The sequence below is a fragment of the Desmodus rotundus genome, chromosome 7 (assembly GCF_022682495.2).
Source record: "Desmodus rotundus isolate HL8 chromosome 7, HLdesRot8A.1, whole genome shotgun sequence".
NCBI classification, from domain to species: Eukaryota; Metazoa; Chordata; class Mammalia; order Chiroptera; family Phyllostomidae; genus Desmodus; species Desmodus rotundus.
The window spans coordinates 87,467,340-87,475,569 of NC_071393.1; positions in this window are offsets into that span (position 1 = coordinate 87,467,340).

The window sequence follows — 8,230 nt, forward strand, 5'->3', positions numbered from 1 at the left end:
TGGTTCGGGGACCACTGTGAGGAACTAAGACAAAAGCAAGGTCTCAGGTAGGTAGGTAGATGGAGGGCCAGGTTTTGAAATGGAGCTGGATTCTCTCTCCACTGAGAGAACGTGGAGGAAGACAGGGAATTTTCGAAGAGATGGAGAGTAGATATGAAACATTTTGATGCAGAGGAAGGAAAATATGAGGGAACCCTTTGAGGCCTAAACCACAACCACTTTTCCTTTTTTTTTTCCCCCTGTGAAATTTGATGTTATTTGGATTATACTCTCCAGCGTGCTCATGGAAGGTGATTTTTCTCCCCAGAGTGAGGGGTAGGTTGTGTTCAGTATCATTCTTTTTCCAAGTAATTAGTTTAGGATGTGCATGTAAAACAGCTCTTCCCAACCAGACTCAGTTCTGCTAGTGGCCTCTGGAAAGGATTACCCTTCCTTTGCTGTGAGAGAGGCAGACAGAGACAGAAAGAGGAGGTAGACAATTTCCCTCTTTGCTGGATGCCCCTGACTGCATTTGATGCCAAGAAACGCAGAAGCTATGGTGCAGCCGTGAATGGAGATGGCAGGAGAGATTACCATCATTGGAGGATGGCAGAGCAGAAAGAAGAAATCCACTTGTGTCCTTGATGACATCCTTGAGTTATTCAATGAAGTAATTCAGGAAGCACTTTCCTTCAAACTTCTTATTTTATGAAGTAATAAATTTCTTATTTTTCAAAAGCCACCTCTAGTGAGATTTTCTATTGCTTGCACTTTTGATGACAGCCTGGTATTTTGTAGTAAAGGTGAGAACATGTGTTATGAATGTGAAATGTAGGATGTGAAAATTTTGAAACAGATATTTCAGCTTTCACCCATAGCCTCCTTCCATTTCCCCCTCCCCCCTTCCCCACTGCTACTGGACTCAGGGCCAAGAGACACAACACTGAACACAAAAGGACCTCCCCCTTCTTGAGAGTTAGCCTTTGTTCCTGGCGCAAGCACGTGGTATTCGGCTCCTTCATCAAGGACATGTTGTCTGAGAACGCTTGTCAGTTACTCTTCTAAACAGGCTTCATCAGTCCCTTGCCTCATCAGTTCCACAGAGATACCCAGACGAGTCAGAACCCCAAGTGACAGCTTAGGCTCGAGTGGAAAGCCCTAACCACAGCACCATTCTGCCCCTAGATCTAGCAACGCTCTGTGGCCTTTGAAGAGAAAGAATGAAAATGTCCAAGACTTAGGGATGGGGACTGGCACAGGCATGGGAGAAGGTCTGAGAATGCAGGTGCTAGTGTGGCTTTACTAGGGTATGACCCCTGTGAAGACCACATAGCACCTAGTGCAGAACTCCGCATCTACGGAGCTAGTTCCAACACATGTATATTAAATTTAATTGATGTGACCAGATTATAGGCTGAAGATCAAATGGCTTCCTTTCACAGAATCATTTGTTCAGAGAATATTTTTCAATCACCACCACCTTCCTCCAAAGAACAAAACCTTCAATGTTATCTACCTTTATTTTTATAATATACTTTGAGATAGGAAGCGGTAAGAATAGTTTTAACTTACTAGGAAGAAAGGAAGACACAAAGAGATGATCTGACTTGGCCACGGCCCCAGAGGGCATCCGTGGCAGAGCTAGGATGGTCAGTGAGTCCCTAGGGGCTCTCAAGCCATTGTCCTGATGTCCCTGTATGTAATTGTTTTGATAGCAATTTCCCTGGTTCTCTCTCACTAGCCTGCTAATCACGCATGTCAATCACGCTCAGGACCGCCATGGGCCTAAGGGTCAGCAGAGTCTCAGGAGGATGCATTCAAAAGACAAAACCAGGCACAAAGAGCACTTTCTCCTTCAAGCGTGTAGGTCAATTGTAGTCTCATAAGTCTGACAATGTGTGCAGGAGACTGTTGCTTTTTTGGTCCAGATGGAGAGGGGATATATCAAGTGCTGTGATCACAGCTGAAAAGCCAGTGAGAAATCCACCAGTTTAAGATCCTCTTACTAGAGCACACTTGAAGGAAACCGAAGGGGTTCTCCACCCAGTCTCCGAAGAATCAGGAGGAATGGCCCCTTTCTTCCTCCAGGCGCTCAGGCGAGGCTGGACGGCAGGGGAGCAGCAGTGGGCGACGTGGCACAGAGGCTAGTTACCCTTCTACAGACCACGGGCTGCTGTCATTTCACTTTCACTTTAGAGAGCAGCATCCAGGGGCCGAGAAGACACGTCCAGGCCCGACCTGTAGAAGGCCGGGAGCAGAAGCGCGCGTGCGGCCCAGCCGGCGGCGTGGGCGGGGAGCGTGCGCGGGGTGGGGAGCGGCTGTTCGCCTGAGGCGTGGATTAGGGGCTGTGGGTGTGCGCGACCCTCGGGCCGGGCGGGCTCGGCGCCGATGGCCGGGGGCTCGCGGCGGGGAAAGCCCTCGGCTAATCTGCCACTCAGCCCGGACGACGCCGGCGCCGCGGCCCAAGGGCCGCGCGCGGAAGGACAAATAGTCCCAGAGGCAGCGTCGCGCGCGGGTCCTGGGCCAGCCTCTCCTCGCCCCGCCCGGGGCAGTCGGAGCAGGAGGCTCGGGGGCGGTGGGGGAGGCTTGGCTCCCGCGGCTTCTCGACCCTCGCTCGCCCTTCGCCGCCAGACGAATGGATGGCGCTCCCCTGGGAAAAGTAATTGGATTCCGGGCTCCCTGCCATCAGGATCAGCGGAAATCGGAGGCTGATCCTGTAGCTTGGGAGAGGTAGCTGGGGAGAAGAGCAGAGGTCGCGGCGTAGCCCCCCGGGCAGGGAAACTTGGTGAAAGCACCACTATCCCATGAAGTGTTGGCGTGCTTGTTTCTGTACAGGAGGCTGTGGAAAGCTGGGTGGCAAGGGAGATCGCCCCTGGTGCCCTTTTCTGCTTGGCACGTGACACTTGCCCCTCCAAGTTGTCATCATTCTGAAAATCACCTGTTTGCTGATTCACGCGAAGAGAAATATTTCGGAATCTTTGGGTCTTTCAGCCAGCACTGTTAGCAGCTTCGAGTGCTTTATTCAAGAGTAGTGGTTGTCACAAGGTAGTTTTATTTAAATGCGGCAAATAAAGGAGACAAGGGATTCATATTCAAAGCTCTTCCTCTTGGAAGGGAGGCTTAGTCATTGTTTATATACATTATTTGGTCAATTTCAGTTGATTTCAATGAATATTGGCTACATTTGTAGGGTTGAGTTTCTGTTAAGTTCATTCTGATTACTGCTGATCTGCTGAATAGTGCCCTATATTTTAACACTTAGCAAGAATAGCATTTAGTAAGAATGGGTCAGACCTTGAGACTCTTGTGCTAACAAAACCACTTCCTTTCTCTCTCTGAGCTCTACTTGGAGCTAGGATGGAGAAAGAAGCCTGTCAAATCCAGGATTGGAGATGTCTCTTACCAAAAGATTAACTCAGGAGAAAATAGCACTCTTATCAGAATCATCCAAGAAAGCATCCCAAGGCCTTGCTTCAGCAGTAGTAAACTTCCCTAAACTCCCTTTGCTTTGGGAAATGGAGCAGAAGTGGGAGCCTTCAGCATAATTTTTGGTTGAAACCATAGGAATGTTCTAGGAATTTAAGTGACTAACTCAGCCCTCCTGAATTTTTTTTCATCTCATTTACTGCATTTCACTCATTCATTCATCATCAAACAAGATTTTATGGGAGTTTTCTGTGTGCCAGGCTCTGTTGTACTTACCATGGATACATCAGTAAATAACACAAATTCTTCTCCTAGAATCTCATTACAGGTCCTCCAGTGGGGGAGACAGACAATACATTCACCAACAGATCTACAATATTATGCTGTGTGGTGATAAGTGCTATGGAGATAAGGTGGAGTAGTAGGAGGACAGACAAGGATGCAGGTGGGAGTAGTGTGTCATTTTATATTATAGGTAAGTTGATCTAGAAAGGCCTCTTTGATAAAGTTACATTTAAACAGTGGCCTGAGAAAGCCAAGCAAATGCCTGGGGGAAGAACTTCCCATGCAGAGACAAGAGCAAGTGAAAAGGCTCTGAGGCCAACGAGTGGAGAGTTTGAATTAGTAGAAAGCAAGGAGGCCAATGCAAATGTTGTAGAATGAACAGGAACAGTTGGAGATCAGCTGGTTGATCCAGTGCCATATAGACCATGGTATGCATGAGCTTAGCATTGTTTTTAACATCATTTGAACCTTTTTATGTGCCAAACTATCCTGGCTCCCTTTATGTGTCTCCACCAAGCACTAGATCCACTTAATTTTGGACGTCACTTCTTCCTTCTGGTCTATAATATTTATTTCTGCTTTCCTCTCACCCTCTGAGCTGCTGCTTCAGGTTTCTTTTGTGCAGAGCCTTATCTTTAATGTCACTGTTGTCTCAAGTTGCATATTTACATCTTCAAGTACATAATTAACATTTCTGTTGGATGTCCTGCACTATCCCCAATTTCAGCAAGTCCAAAACCAATCTCACTGTCAACAAAATCACATCCTTTCTCTCTCACTGAGACTAGCGCTCTCCCTGCCACCAAAGCTTGAATATTCGAATGTCATTGTTGACTCGTTCCATCTCTTTATTCCTTTTATCCAATCAGTCATTAGAGCCTTTGATTTATCCTTTAAAATGTCTCTTGTCAGATCCCTTCTTCTGTCTCTACTTCATGCTTTCTATCTAAGCCTTTGAAAGCTGCCATCCAGGGCTAGTTCAACAGTCTCTCTAAGGTCTTTATGACTTCCTTCTCTCTTTGCTGCAATCTAACTTGTCAGAATAATCATTCTAAATCTTCACTTTAAGCACATCTCTTCTTTCTTTGATAGTTTCATGGCTATTAAATTTAAATTTAAGTTCTGACCGATTTTCAAGCTCTTGCCTCAATCTAGTTCCTTCTTACCCTAGGAACCATTTTTCAATCTACCCCTTCAGATTTAGTTAGGCCTGTCCTTCAATTATATTCATGTTCATTTATTCCTATGTATATATGTTTATGGATTTACTCTTACACAACGTAGAATTGATTCAGTAAGTATCCATGGTTGCTCGTGACATAAAGTCTAATTCAAACTGGCTTAAAAGAGAAGGGAATTTATTGCATCACATACTGAAAAGTTCAAGATAGTTTTGTTAGATATGGCTTGGATGAAAGGTTCAAATTATGTCATCAAGATTGCTTTGGGCTTCATTCTCAAGCTCTGCAAATGACAGCCCGCAGCTCTAAGATCACACTGTCCTCACTACCAGCAAAGGTCAAGTGCCCATTCCTAAATCATTCACTGTTTCCAAAAGAATGAAATGCTCAGGTTGGCCTAGACTGATTCACAAGCCCATTCCAGGACTTGAGTCTATCAGTAACACATGAATGGCACAAGAAGGTGATTCCACTTAGGAAAACAGGAGTATGATTATCAGAGAAATGGTGGCTATGTCCTGGATAACAGGAACAGCAGACATACCACACATTCATGTTCTTCTCTTAATATACACATTCTTCCTCTACATGTGCCTTAAAAAATTGTCTACGCCTACTTGATGAGACAATATTTTTTACCACCAAAAATGTGCTCATCTCCTCCCCAAAGAGAGATGATCCGCAGTTTCATGTAGTTATTACAGATAACTCCAAGTCCAGGATAGTAAGGTAATAAATGGTTTATATCATGCAGCAGTATAGTTCATTATGGTGTAGCTATCTAAGACTACATGATAAAATTAGCTACAAAATACTTAAAATATAATGACAGAAAAAGAAAAGAACAACTACAGTGAAAACTCCTATTTGGAAAAATGACTAATGGTGAACACACAGTGGTCTCCAATTCGTAGCGTATATCATATCTAGCTGGACAGGAATAGCAAGGGCTTCCTACTATGCGAGAGGAGAAAGTTCTTTGATCAACCCATCTGGCTGCCATATGTTCTACTCTTGGAGAATCTCTCATTCATTGTTTCTTCATGCCATGTTTGCAATGGGCCATGAGGAGGATAATCCTTCCAGGGACTATACCTCCTCAGTATTCTGCTTCCTGATACAGTGGGGGTTGTAAAATCACTTGTCATGGCAGACATAACTCACTTTTACTACCAAATAGTTGTGACTCTCTTCTGTTACATAGAACTGTTGCTAGGAAGTAGCTTCATAGCTAGGGACTACATTTCCCAGCCTCATTATTCTTGGTAAAGTCATATGATTAACTATCTCCTTTGGAAAATCAGTGGACATGATGTGAGTCGCTTTTTGCCATGTGCTTAAGAACAATGTTATGACTTTTCTGGTCTCTTTTTCCTCCTCTGGCTGCACTGTAAGCACCCTGCGACCCTGGAGAATAATCGTAAGAGAGCCACAAGATAGAAGGCATCTGGGTAACTAAATGACCTTGTAGAAGACCAGGTGTACTGATATTGGACTTAGCCTTTTTCTCCAGACTTAGGGTTTCTCTCGCAAAACAATTTTTTCTTTAGTCCTTGGTAAACTTCCAGTCTATTTACATCTGGCTAAATCTGTGGGAGAAAAAAACTCCAAAGCCAGAGATCTTCTTAAGCTGCAGTCTTTGCATCTAGACTCCAATATGGGTGCTTTTGTCTTTTAGTAATAGACCTTGATATTCTCCTAGCTTAATGGCCTCCATTTCAGTTTCTGTCTGAGATATATTTGAAACAATAGCTACTGGTTTTTCAAGAGGGAGGGTGCAGTGGTGCTAGAGGGAACAGAAAGATAATTATTACTTTTCTAAGCAGGAAGGAATTACTCGAGAGAGGCCTGGATGTGTTCAATCTTCTCCCAAATGCCAGGCCTATCCACTTCTTGCCTTCATTGGCTTTAACAGTCTCTTGGGGCTTTTCTAACCCTTACTGGCTCCAGATTATTAAAGTTTCTGTCATAAGCAAAAATAGTCAGTCATAACAAATTAGTTATATTTTCTTCTCTGCCTTAAATAAATCAAGCTCAGTCCAAAACTTGAGTCTTTCTTATAGGACCTTACTAAAAGGCAATATGTAATCGCTGATGTACTTTAGTATCTGACCTTTTCATATCAGGCCCTTTTACATTTCATACTTGATAAGCACATATTGTTAATCTTAATGTACAACAGGTGCCAATTTAATCTACTACTTTGCTATTGAATCCCTAGTCCAGTATAGGTAGGGCCTCCTCTGAATCAACTGATTCAACATTTTAAGATCTTTCTTTTGCTAATCCCCACTCTTGCAACCAATTCATGAATTGTTAGAGCTATTTTAGTTGCAGGTAAAAAAATAAAAAAAACTACTCAAACTGACTTAATGTGGGGGTGGGGGAGAGAAAGGGAGAGAGAAGGGGGGAGAGATGGAGAGAGACACTACATTGCCTATTGGCTCACATAACTGAAGAACTGGTGATATATTTAGCTCAAAGCATAGGTTGATCCAAGGGCTTAAGCAATGTCATTAGAATTCTATTCCGCTTCATCTCTTGGCTCTGTCTTCTGTGTTGGCTTCATTCTCAGGCTCCATATGGTGGCTCCTGGCAGCTCCAGTTCACACAATCCTTACTCTTAGCAATCTCAGTGGAAGAGTGCAAGCCTCTTTCCCACAAGTGCCAGCAATAGTCTTCTAATATTTCATTGGCTCTGATTAGGACATGAGGCCAGAGGAATTCAGTAAGTAAGACCTGATTCACATGATTTACTCATGTCGAGAGTGTAGTCCACTCTACCTAAAAGACATTGGCAGAGAGTAATAGAAGAGGAAAATCAGGGTATGATTATCAGAAGAGTGAATGGTTGCTGAGTAGCAAAAATCCAAGTGTCTCTCATTAGATGAGTAGTGTTTTCTAATGCTTCATATGTGCTGGTTTTATCTCCTTCACTGGACTGTGAGTGTCTCAGGAGCAGGATCATGTGTTATATATCTTGACAGTGTCGGCCCAGCAGGCAGTCCTTAGCTACTGGCTGATTGATTGCCTTTCCTTGTAACGCTAAAGATGGCACACTCCAAGAGGATAAAAAAAGCTTAATAAAGGAACAATTTATTCAGGTATGGTAAGGGTTAAGGGAACCAACAAGCAATGGCAAAGCAGGTAAGGACTGGTAACAATGGGAAGCCTTAAGCCTAAAAGACCAGGGGAAGGAGCCCAATAAGAGTAGTAGTTTATAAGGGGATGCCTAACAAAGACTGTGACTATAAATAAAGACATGCAGCCACTGCCAAAATGTGGTCCCTCAGAGGAGTGGAAATAAACACTTGTCCTCTTTTTCTCCCACTCTCTAAACTTGTGTTGGTGCCTCCCAT